Source organism: Nomascus leucogenys, chromosome 15, assembly GCF_006542625.1.
Source record: "Nomascus leucogenys isolate Asia chromosome 15, Asia_NLE_v1, whole genome shotgun sequence".
Taxonomy (NCBI): domain Eukaryota; kingdom Metazoa; phylum Chordata; class Mammalia; order Primates; family Hylobatidae; genus Nomascus; species Nomascus leucogenys.
The window spans coordinates 98,572,803-98,584,726 of NC_044395.1; the positions used below are offsets into that span (position 1 = coordinate 98,572,803).

General features: G+C 33.2%; 1 long non-coding RNA gene across 1 annotated transcript; it reads left to right on the plus strand.

The window, feature by feature from the left end:
- The first annotated feature begins 597 nt into the window (after positions 1 to 597).
- Positions 598 to 7,326, plus strand: LOC105739148. The gene is made up of 3 exons (XR_001115023.1): positions 598 to 674; positions 5,070 to 5,208; positions 7,042 to 7,326. It is a non-coding gene; the product is annotated as an uncharacterized LOC105739148 (long non-coding RNA).
- Positions 7,327 to 11,924: the final 4,598 nt, after the last annotated feature.

Here is an 11,924-nt window from a genome sequence, read left to right on the forward strand (position 1 = left end):
AAAATCAATACCTGCTCTAGGAAGCATTTTGTTTTTAACATGATATGTTTGAAAATAAATAGCATAGAGGGCATCTGACTGTATGTTAGCCCGAGAGGTAATTTGCTTTAATTTGCTGAGCCTGTTCTCATTTGCTAACAACTCCCAGTTTCTATTTCATAGGATTGTTTTAAGTCCTCATTGGGCATTTTAAGTTTTGTCTGAAAGAGCTGCATCACAATTCTTATAAAGAACTTGTTGAATCATAAGCTGTTTCCTTAAGCACCAGTTATGTGGGGGACCTCGTGCCAGGCACTGGGCCACATAAATGAGAATCACAAGGACCAGGATTAAGAAGAGGCAGGTAAGTCCTCTTCTAGAACGTAGCAGTAAGGAAGCACCAACAAAATAAAATTGTACTCAATATAATTAATAGTTAAATGCAGTATTTTTACAAAATATAAATGTAAATGTAAAATATTACATAAATAGAAGGTGAGTATGACTGATTTGCTCTTTTTTGTGTCAGGCTCTGATGTGGCTCAGCACAGTTCTCACAGCCCATGCTCTCAAGAATTTCAGCTTAGGAGGAGGGAAAGAGGTAAAGCACAGGTCAACATGCAGTGTTGGACTACATAGGAAGTACATATCCTTCATTAGTGCTGGCAAGACAGATGAATTAATGCCTTTCAGGGGTAAACATCCTATCTATTGATATTGATATTGTTACTGCTGATGTTGTTAAATTACTTTTATGGAAAGAAATACGTGATGCCCAGCTCTGCTAAAAATAGACCTCCTAAATATTATTTGTTTCTTTAAATATCTTCTCTCTCTTATTATTAATTGGTAAGCAGAAAAAGAGCTAAATGTTTCCAATTTGAATGTGATGTGTTCCCATCTAATTAGCAATTAAAGAGTTTTTACAAACTTAATGAATCTTCATTCCCTTCATCTGACTATCTCTGTTGCATTTTTGCAAATCAGCATGCACACAAAAATACAGTTTCATTGAGTTGCCTGACCTAACAAGCACTGAACATTTTTTATTACATTTCTCTGAGAGCTTCAGCATTTTAGTACTGACATATTGCTAATGTGAAGAAATATGACTTTATTCTGCTGACTACTAATTAATCTTTATAATTATATCATCTCTCAAGCATAATCAAAATCAGATGCGAGAAATAGTGGCTCTAAGATACATCTTTATCTGCATAATTGTCTTACTATAAGAAAAGACTTCAACTGAAGCCTCACTTTGAGATAAGTGATTGACTTGGTAATTATTGTTCTCAAATTAAGAAGAGTTTAAAAGAAAGAAAAATAAATTTCATGTGCATATTATGCATTGAGTTTCAATGAGACATTGAAAAGTTCTGAGAATATGTTTTTAATAATAGGAGGAAGGCCAGGCACGGTGGCTCACGCCTCTAATCTCAGCACCTTGGGAGGCCGAGACAGGCAAATCACAAAGTCAAGAGATCGAGACCATCCTAGCCGACATGGTGAAACCCCGTCTTTACTAAAAATACAAAAATTAGCTGGGTGTGGTGGCACATGCCACCTGTAGTCCCAGCTACTCGGGAGGCTGAAGCAGGAGAATCACTTGAACCCGGGAGGCAGAGGTTGCAGTGAGCCGAGGTCACACCACTGCACTCCAGCCTGGCGACAGAACGAGACTCCGTCTCAAAATAATAATAATAAGAAGAAGAAGAAGAAGAAGAAGAGGAAGAAGAAGAAGGAGAAAGAGAAGGAGAAGGAGAAGGGGGGGAGGAGGAGGAGGAGAAGAAGAAGAGAAGAAGCAGAAGAAGAAGAAGGAGAAGGAGAAGGAGAAGGAGACGGAGAAGAAGGAAGAAGAAGAAATAATTTTATGTTCTAGATAAAATAACAAATTTCGTGACATTTATGTCACAAACTGAGCAGCTTAAAACAATAGAAATTTATTCTTTCATAGTTCAGGAGTCCAAAAATCCAAAACCAAGATGAGAATTGGTTCCTTTAGAAGGCTCTGAGGGAAAATCTATTCCATGCCTCTCTCTTGGCATCTGGGGATCTTGGCATTTCATGGTCTTCCTTGGCTTGTAGCCGCAAAACTCCATTCTTGGCCTCTGTCTTCAGTGTTCTTCCTGCTATTTCTCTGTGTCTCAAATCTCTGGCTTTTTACTCATATAAGGCCACTGGTCATTGAATTTAGGGTCTACTCGAAATCCAAGATGATTTCATCTCAAATTCTTTAGCTTAATTACACATGCAAAGACCATATTTCCAAATAAGATCACATTCACAGCTGCCGTAAATGAGGACTTGGACATATGTTTTAGGGAGCACTGTTCAACTCACTAGATATGTTTCAAATTTTTTGTTAGTAATGACAAAAAATGAATATTAATATATCGTGAATTATAGAGAGACAAATAGAAATCAACTTATTTATAAGGGTTAATTTGTATCATAATTCTTTTCCTGCAAGAGATTAAAATACCAGAGAGACAAGTACTTAAAGGAACTGCATTAAAGGAGAAAAATAACATCTTAATTGGGTTTATTATGTATTTTACTTCAATTGCCTATTGCTGGTGAGAGTGAGATCATTGTTAAATGTCAGAATGCAGACAGCAATAAACTATACTGGATGCTAAGTGTAGGAATTGTTTTTGTGGTTTTTTTGGCATTACCTACAAAATGCAAAGAGGTCCTTGCAGGGCATTAAGCCTTGCAATTAACAAACAAAAGGTTCATATTCTAGTGGATGAAATAATAAACTAATAGGAAGAGTGAATTTGCTGCCTTATTTTGGAAACATGACTCATACCTTTTAGATAGGTTTTTCCAATATCATCACCTTACCTCTTTCCAATCATGTTTGATATTTAGGTTCAGCCATGCAGAACTAACAGTTATTAAAAGGAGTGTATGCCAGCCATATTTCCAGTTAAACAGGAACATGACAAGTATACCTGAAAAATAAGATGAATGGCAGAAAAGAGAAATATATTGAATGTTAAAAAAATGCTTGAAGTCAATTTCCATGGTGACTAGAACATATTTATTTTGGCATACTTTGTGACTCAGACAATCTCTCAATTTATTGGCTTCTGACCACTTGCTTTCAGAATCTAGGTATAGTCTGATTACTCAATATCTCATCTGGTTAAGAATCTGAAGTTCAAAATAATGGAAGGTATACTTGCTTATAGGAGCAGGGTATATTGTTGAAATATTTGAAAAGTAGATCTGTATAAGCAAAGTTATGAATGGACTGCTATTTATTTGGAGAAGTAAAAATGATACTTCTGAAATCTTCTAGTTGGAGGAGAATTACTAAAGGAAGAACATGAAAAATCTAACAATTATGAAGAAAGGAAATAATAGTAACAACTAATTGTTTAATCATAAAAAAGGGAAAATTTTTAGGGAACTATTTATTAGATTGATTCAGCTTTGACAGTTGTTTGAGTATGACAGAAGGTCAGGAATCAGAGATGGAAAGGTCATTATAGAACACGAATAACTTTCAAATCTACTTTAGAGAAAACTTACAAGCTAACTTCAAAAAATATTTGTCAGTCCTAGGCAAGTTAGTATGTCCTAGCATAATAATTGGGTCATCTTGGGATTGATAACAGGAGTACTATTAAAGTCAACTCAAGTTAACTCAGAAGTCATTGAAAACGTAATAATTATGCTTAGAAGTGTGTTGACTATCCAGTATTAACCCCTTTCCTTATCTACCAATCATTTCACTTACCTCCAGTCCCTAGGACTCCCTTTGAAGGACTAGTAATGAACTTAGCAATTATTCATTGAGTAGCAACTATGTGGGTGGAGGTTCTAAGGAGCTGTGAAGTTGCAAAGATTAGTAAGCTATAAATCAATTCTTTAAGTGTTTATAATTTAGAGACAGAATTAAGATACATACAAAAATAAATATAATGCAATATCTAGAATACCAAATATCATGAGAAATCACAGAAAACAATTAGTAGTGAGTTTCAACCAGCAAGAGATTATATTCTGTTTTCGGGAAATGGAATTGAGCGAAGTATTCCTAAAGGTCTTGGCATTTTTAGCAGAGCCTAGAATAAAATAGTTTGGATCGGACATATAAAGAGTGGACTGGGAAAGGGAATTCCAGGGAGAATGTACACTGTGAGTAAATGCAGAGGCAAGGAAGTAAAAAAAAAAGTAGAAGAAGTGATGAATGGATTGATAAGAAAATGCTGGGAGGATGTTAATAGACAATAAATATTCAAGTGCAGATTAGGAAAACCTTGAATATCAGTTTAAGGAATTTGCACTTTGTTTTATAAGTCCTAAGGATTCAGTGATAAATTCAGGAAAGTAAATTAAATTATCAGACAGAGATTTGAAGAAACCAATTGCTTCTGTGATACCCTCCAATTGATGTATACTGAATATTCTTTTCTGCTTTTTGTAGTTTTTTTCTTACCACTCAGCACCAAATATATATATTTGTTCATGTGATATAAATAATCATTGCTTAACAGGCATGGAAAAGAACGAACAGAATCCAACAACTATCAATGTGTTTTGAGTGGGACTTTCCTTAAAAAAGTCCCCCGAAGTGTGTTTAGCTATTTTTAAATAAGATCACTACTGGCATGGGGGAGGAGAGGCAGTAGTTCTTTAATGTGTGGAACTGCAAAACATTTAGCATCTGTGTCTTGGAACACTATATATATCCTTGCCCACCACCCTCCACAAGTCCTCGTGCCAACCACAAAATTCCCACTCACATTTCCAGATGCCCCTATGTATGTGTGGGAACATAAGGCAGAACATCCCTTAATTGAGAACCACAGGATCCAGCACGTAATAATTACACATAATGTTGTAAATAAAAGGTGTAATACACATGTTCCACCATGTATTCTTTTATGTTTCCTTCATAAGGAACACTGTAGCGAAGGAATTCTGTTCTGAATAAACTAAGAAACTCATGTACCATATATCTATTTTGGATTTAATAATGGACAATAGTACAGTTAAGGCCCTTAGTAATTATGCTATAAAGAAATCCTTTTAACATTATACAATTTTTTTATTTTTGTAGTTTTTTGATACAGAACTTCCCTATTTGTTTAATATCTAACTAGCCCTAAAGTTAATATTCAAAATTATTGATAAAATGCATTAGGAGATCTGCTGGTAGATGTCTTAAGAAGAAGATCAGAGTTTCGGAAGGACATTCTCACACAGATCTCAGTGAGTCTTTGCCCACCTAGTCTATTCAACTTTGCTGATCTCCTTCTTTTCTTTACTCTCTCCACTTCCAATGATTTGTCTCCATATATGTGAATTTATTCAATCCTCAATTTCCAATTAAACATTTTCAACAACTGTTCTTGAATAACACCAAAAAGAATACAAAATGTTATGTCTATACTTCATTTGAAACATGTATACTGTATTTTTAGTTTAACTATATAAATGTACTTTTTATTTTACCAATAGAATTTTGGAAATTCTAGCCACTTATGCTAATCTATTATCTCTTCTTCTTCTTCTTCTTCTTTTTTTTTTTACTTTCTGTTTCTTCTTTTGTCCATATCTTTTTCAGAGAATGAGAGTGCAACACCTGTAAGGCATTTAGTTCTAGTGGCATTTTTCTCCCATGCAAAATATAGCTGTTAAAATTATATATATATATATATATGCACACACACACATATATATACATATACTTATATATTTCTTACCTTTTTCTACATTAAACATACATATCAAACACTTGGAAACAAAAAGTGTTTCTATAATATATGGGTATATTATTCCAAATCGCTAGTATTTTGCTAATCATGCCCCTCTAATTAGCATTGCCATTGGAAGTGAAAAAGTGTTTGGATGACACATAAGCATATTAGTCATATGAAGGTGTAATTTGTTGTTTCGCCTGCCAAGAGAAAAAAATCACATTCCTAGAATCCAAAAGAAAGGAAAAACTTGACAAAATATTAAGAATGAATAAAAGAAATATAATTTAAGCAACTACACTGTGCCATGAATTGTGTAAGGCATGGTAAATGTCTCTTCTCAAACTCCCCGGGAGACACGTCACAATAATTCTTATTGACATTGTCCTTCCATTTTAAATATTAGAAAAGAAAAACAGAATGAAATTAACTGACTTGCCCAAGGACACATAATGCATTAGTGGCATGAGTTCATGTTTGTTTAACTCAATATCCTGGCTCTCTTCACTACCTCTTATTTCCTGTCTATGATAGGCCACAGCCAATCTTTGGCATGTTTCAATCTGTTACCCAGTCAGCTTATTCAAGGAATCATTGCAACAAATTAATCAGTAGTAAAAAGCCAGATAGAACAGTATTAATTTACTTTCTTGTTTTCTTTCTACATAACATGTCTTCTACCTATTTCTCTTGTTCTTAAGATCAAGGCCAGGTAAAGCCTTAAGTGATATAAAGTGATATCATATAACAAGTGATATGAAGTCACTTGAAAAATGCACATTTTAATCAAGTCTCTACTTCTTACTATGTATATGACCTTGGGTCATTTACTTAATTCCTCTGAATCTGTTTTCTTTCATCTATATATAGAGTGATGAATGATGATATCTAGCTAATACAAGGGTTCTTCAAAAGATAAGATTTAATAACATGTAGATATTTTCTACTCAAACCCTACACTCAGATGGCATTTTACCTTCTTTCCTAGCCCTCTAAATTCAATTATTATATCTCTGGGAATATATGAATTCCAAAGTGATAATATAAATAAGTATACAAGAGAATGTTGGTAGATTTCTTTGATGGCAGAATTAAAACAATCAGTAATTGATGCTATATCAGCTAAAAAAGTACAAGCTGTTTTTTTAGGACACTCCATGAAAACAAAATGTTGAGTTTAATTGCCAGAACTGAAATTCCTGGCATTAATACTGACAGCATTTATTTCCACCTTTTCTAAACTCAAAGGTAGTTAAGGCTGAAATATGCAGTTCCCACATGTAAGATGAATTCTTGTGTATCTGTGTGTACAGTAATTTTTAATACATATATATATTGATTTCAGGTTTACCTCCTATTCCAGAGGGCATAAATATGCAATGGTACTATTCATAAACTCAACCAATGGCACAATCATTTTAATACTGACATGCTTCAGTACAAATAAATATAATTCGGAGAAAATCTTTCATGAATATTCCTTACGGAGCTGAATGTTATCTGAAGCAAGATATTACTATGGGAGGATTATATTACATGCACTCTGTTTTGGCAATGCTTTGGGATACAGTCATTAAATAGGTTGGCTGAAAATTCATTTCACTGGTTAATTAAATCCAAGAGTTTGCAAGAAAGGTGGTCTTATTATTTTGGATTTTATTTCTTAAAACATTAATCTTATTGAAATTTTTAAAAGTTATGAAGGGGTAGTTGGGAGTACTGACAAATTTTACATAATCTCTTTTTTAATGCAAGGTTTTTGCTCTGTACTAGTTTAAATTTTTATGTTTGAAAGGGAGTATATTGTTCTTATTCTTGTTGCTTTGTTTTGTTTTGCATTACAAAGCAATACATTAAAAACACCCTTTCTATTCTGTTAGCATAAAATCATCCAGAAAATGGGTGAGGAATTAGCATTTATGGGACTTTTTTTTAAAAAAACAGGGGATTATGCAAGGGACTGTGTAAATAATGTCACTGAATTCTACTATGGCCTTCCAATGTGAAGATAATTAGCCCCCATACCATTGCCCTTCTGTGCAGTTAATAAAACTAAAGGTCAGGTAGAATAAGCAATTGGTTCAAGGTGATACACATTAGCATTTGTGATGTTAAAATTTGAATTCAAGTTCCTTTAAAACCAAAGATATAATTTGTACTTTCCGATTTCATTGCTACCTCCCCCAGAATTGCCTTTCTTTAAACAGGGATTTTTTTTGCCCTTAGTAAAGAAGATACAGTTGATTAAATGAAATATAGAACATTGAAGAGCCAAATACATCCACCTATACCACACTGCTTCATTAGCCACCAGCTCACCAAATTCTATTTAAAAAGGATTTCAAGGAATTATAGATTTAAGTGACATAAATACCTTCCCACTTAAATATTTTTCAAAATATGGAACCATTCAAAAGATTTACAATACAGTTGATAAAGATTTTCTATTGTATCTAAAAGTAATATATACATTTGGAAAAACCACCGATTGAAATGTAGAATAAAAATAAAACTTAGCACTGGCTTGTCAACTATTTGAATTTATTTTATCCAAAAAATACTATGTTATTTCAATCATATTCTTTGAAATTGTATGCAAGTATATTTCAAAGTAGGTCCATACAGACAACTTGTATGGGAAAAGTAGAAAAATAGATATATGAAAAGGGAACAATGTATTAATAAATACAATACTGGTAGCATTGCAAAAACTGAAAAACATATGACATTCTTCTTTGTATTATACAAGTTTGTTATTATTCCCAGTCTTGAAAATTTCCATTCAGCTCTAGTACTTAATCTTTCACGTGTCTGAAAAAGTTGCACTAGATAGATGTAAAAGGAGCAGAACTGTCTACTTTTTGCTTTCTCAATATACATCAGGCAAATGGGATGTTGCCAAATGTCATTTCTGCAGCAAATACTCTCTACACTCTAGAGTAGGATTCACATTGTGGAATTTAAAAAAAATGGTTGGTGGTGTTGGGGGCGGTATATATTTGTCTTAGAAAACTGCTCATATTAATTACCTTGTGAACATTTCACTATGAGTTGCAGATTGTTTACCGACAAACTACAAGGGGATAGTAAAAATAGATGGGCTAAGCAATCCAAGACTTCCAGCAGTGAAATTCCTCTTTGGAAATTCATATTATGTTTCAGATTTGCAAAATGATATTTTTCATAACAATAAAATAAGTACTGACATTAATTTTAAAGGGGAAAAATTTCAAAAGGTGTAAGCTATACCTGGGTAGATAAAAATAAATAAAAGCTAAAATTTATTCAACAATTACATTGTTCCAAGAACCACACAGAAAACTTTGTATTAATTAACTTATTTAGTTTTCATGATGGTCGTATAAAAAAGCATGATTGGTTCTATTTGCCTGTGAGGACATTTTATTTTCATTTCTGAGAGGTAATAACAATACAAATAAATAACTAGCTCAAGTTACATATACTCAGTCAATAGTCAGAGACGTGATATAACTTTCCCAGGTAGTAGAAGCCAGAGCTGAAATTAGAAACCAGGTCTGCATCCCTACAAAGTCATGCTCTTTCTAGGCCAGCACACTTACTACTTATCAATATTTCTGATCATTTTGATTGATATATTCTGGTATCTAATAGCTAATATGGAATGTATATTTGAAAATATGATGATAGCTTAATAGGACCCTAAATAAAGTTTCCAAAAATGATTCTATGCTGCATATTTGGGATTTGATGGTATGCATAATGATATGGAAAGTATGAGAAGGATAAAGGCAACTTAGTCAATGTTCTAAAAACATCGACAATGGTTTAGTTTCTTAAGGATGTTATTGTTGGATGACAAATGTCAACATTACTCCTTTGCAATGGCAAAATTTTGTAAAATCGGTAAGAATAGTTGTCCTTTATATTTGCACTGACATTTACTGAATGAACCAGAAATTGTATAGATGTGAAGGGAGCTACATCCGAAGGAAAGAGCTATTTCTGAATGGATTTGTCATCCCAATTTTAAACCATTCTGACCAAACGCTTTGAAAAGTTGTTCTCATTTGAACAGTGTTTGTTGAATTACTCAGTTAGGGCTTTACGATCCTTAGCACCTGTATTTTATATATTTTCACTAGATTTACATGATTTGAAAATATTTTCAGCTTCTGAGAATATTGTATTTGTCACAGAAAAATAAAGTGAAGCAGAGCTAAGAAGTAGAACTATTTCACCAACCCTTAGGATTGTCGTTTTCATTAGGAAATAAAATCAAAATGGGAAATGCATCTTGCATAGCTTCTTTTTTCCAAAAAGCCATTTTAATTCATTTTTTTAGTTTTGACAAGTATAATATTACCTATCGACATATTTCCATAAATATCTTTGATAAAAAATTAAATCTTTTCAGATAGTGAATCACTATATAAGATAAATAAAAAAGTAACTGGATCAAATGCAATAGTTATTTCAATACAAAATATCTTGCTTATAAATGGGTAAAAGTGTTACTGCTAGCATGACATTCTGTGGACAGTTAAATAAAGCAGGTGCTCAAGAATCTGCAATGCCCTCAGGAGCTAACATCTTGATTACAAGCACTCATAATACCAACCTTATTATGCCCAGGAGTATAGTCACGAGAGAGAACTAGAGTTTACTATACATGAGGGTTCTAAAACCTTCTGATAACCTAACACCCATGGTAGGAAGACACAAGAAAAGAAGTCAACACCATCTAAGAAGATTCCAGGAGCAACTGTTCAAATAAATGATTGGCTCTTTGTAAAACCTTTTGATTGTATGATACAGAGATAGATCTTTTTTTGAGGTCTCACGATAAGAAAATAACAACCTAGGGTTTGGGTTTGATTAGGCAAGGTATTTTGATTGATTGTCTCAAAACAATATAATTGATTTTCCATTATACCTAAGCTGTACATGTTGTGCCAGGAATATGAGGCAAATAAGTGGGGTATAACAAAGAAAACAGGTTTCTTATTCAGAAGCCAGAAAAATTAAGAATAGGCAAAGAAGCAGAATGTTTGACAGATCAGGATGGGTGCATCATGACTGAGTCTTTTTAAGGAAATAACATATCTAACTTTATTTAGATAGATTAGTGATAGGAACATGGATATTTAAAGTTTAAATAAGACTAAGTGGTTTTCGCTAGGCAGTGTTGAACCATTGATATATCTGAACATAAAAATGACAAAATTATAGCTAAATATTAGAAAAACTAAATAAAGATGGAGTTAGAGGAACAATTTTAGCTATGATTTATTAAACATTTTCTATATGCTATATGTTGTGCTAAGCATTTTATTTATGTAACCAATTTTAATCCTCTCACTCTATACTATTTTACTAGTCAAGTAAGTCTTATCTAGCTTTAAGAAACACAAATTCATTTATAATAGTTTAAATTAAAAAAGGAGAATTTATTTTAATGGTACAAAGGACATTTCTCAGGAACTACATCTGGTTTCAGGAGCCAAAGCATTGGGATCTACATATACTTACCCATCTTTCATTACTGCATATTCTATTTCATGCCATTTCTCTTTGTTACCTCTACTTTCTCATTATGTACATTTTTATATTTTCATTTTGCAAACACTTATGTAACACTTGCTTTTAGTCCCTATTCAATCCTCATAATAAAACTATGAAGCAGAGGCCATTATCTTCACTTTATAAATGTAAATACAGCACAGAAAGGTTATGTAGCTTGCCCAAGTTGGTCTAGCTAGCATAAGACATGCTGTGATTCAAGCCAAGCTGTCTGGCTTTATGTTCTTAGTTTTCCTGCCTGCCCAGTACCACTGCATTGGCCAACAGGAACACCAGGCCAAATCCACTTTAAAACTGGACAGTCCTCCCATATAGACTTTACACTCTGGAACTTCCAACTCAAGTACTTGAAAGAAAAGAGTACTAACAAAAGATTACTGGACTTTAACTTTGGAATGGAGGTGAGACACAAATACATATAAAGGGAATGACAGAGTCTATAACTTCTAATAGTCTTTGCCAGTTTGGGGAAACACCAAACCGATATTGTCCACATTAACACAGCCTAGGATCTGTTCGTAGTTAAAATATTTTAAAATTCCAATTAATGACATAATTCAAAATAAATGGCATAAATTGTACAGAAGGTAGAACCCGTTGTAAAGTCACATTTGTTCATTACTGGCCTTAACATCGAATATGAAATAATCAGGAAAAAGAGGTAAA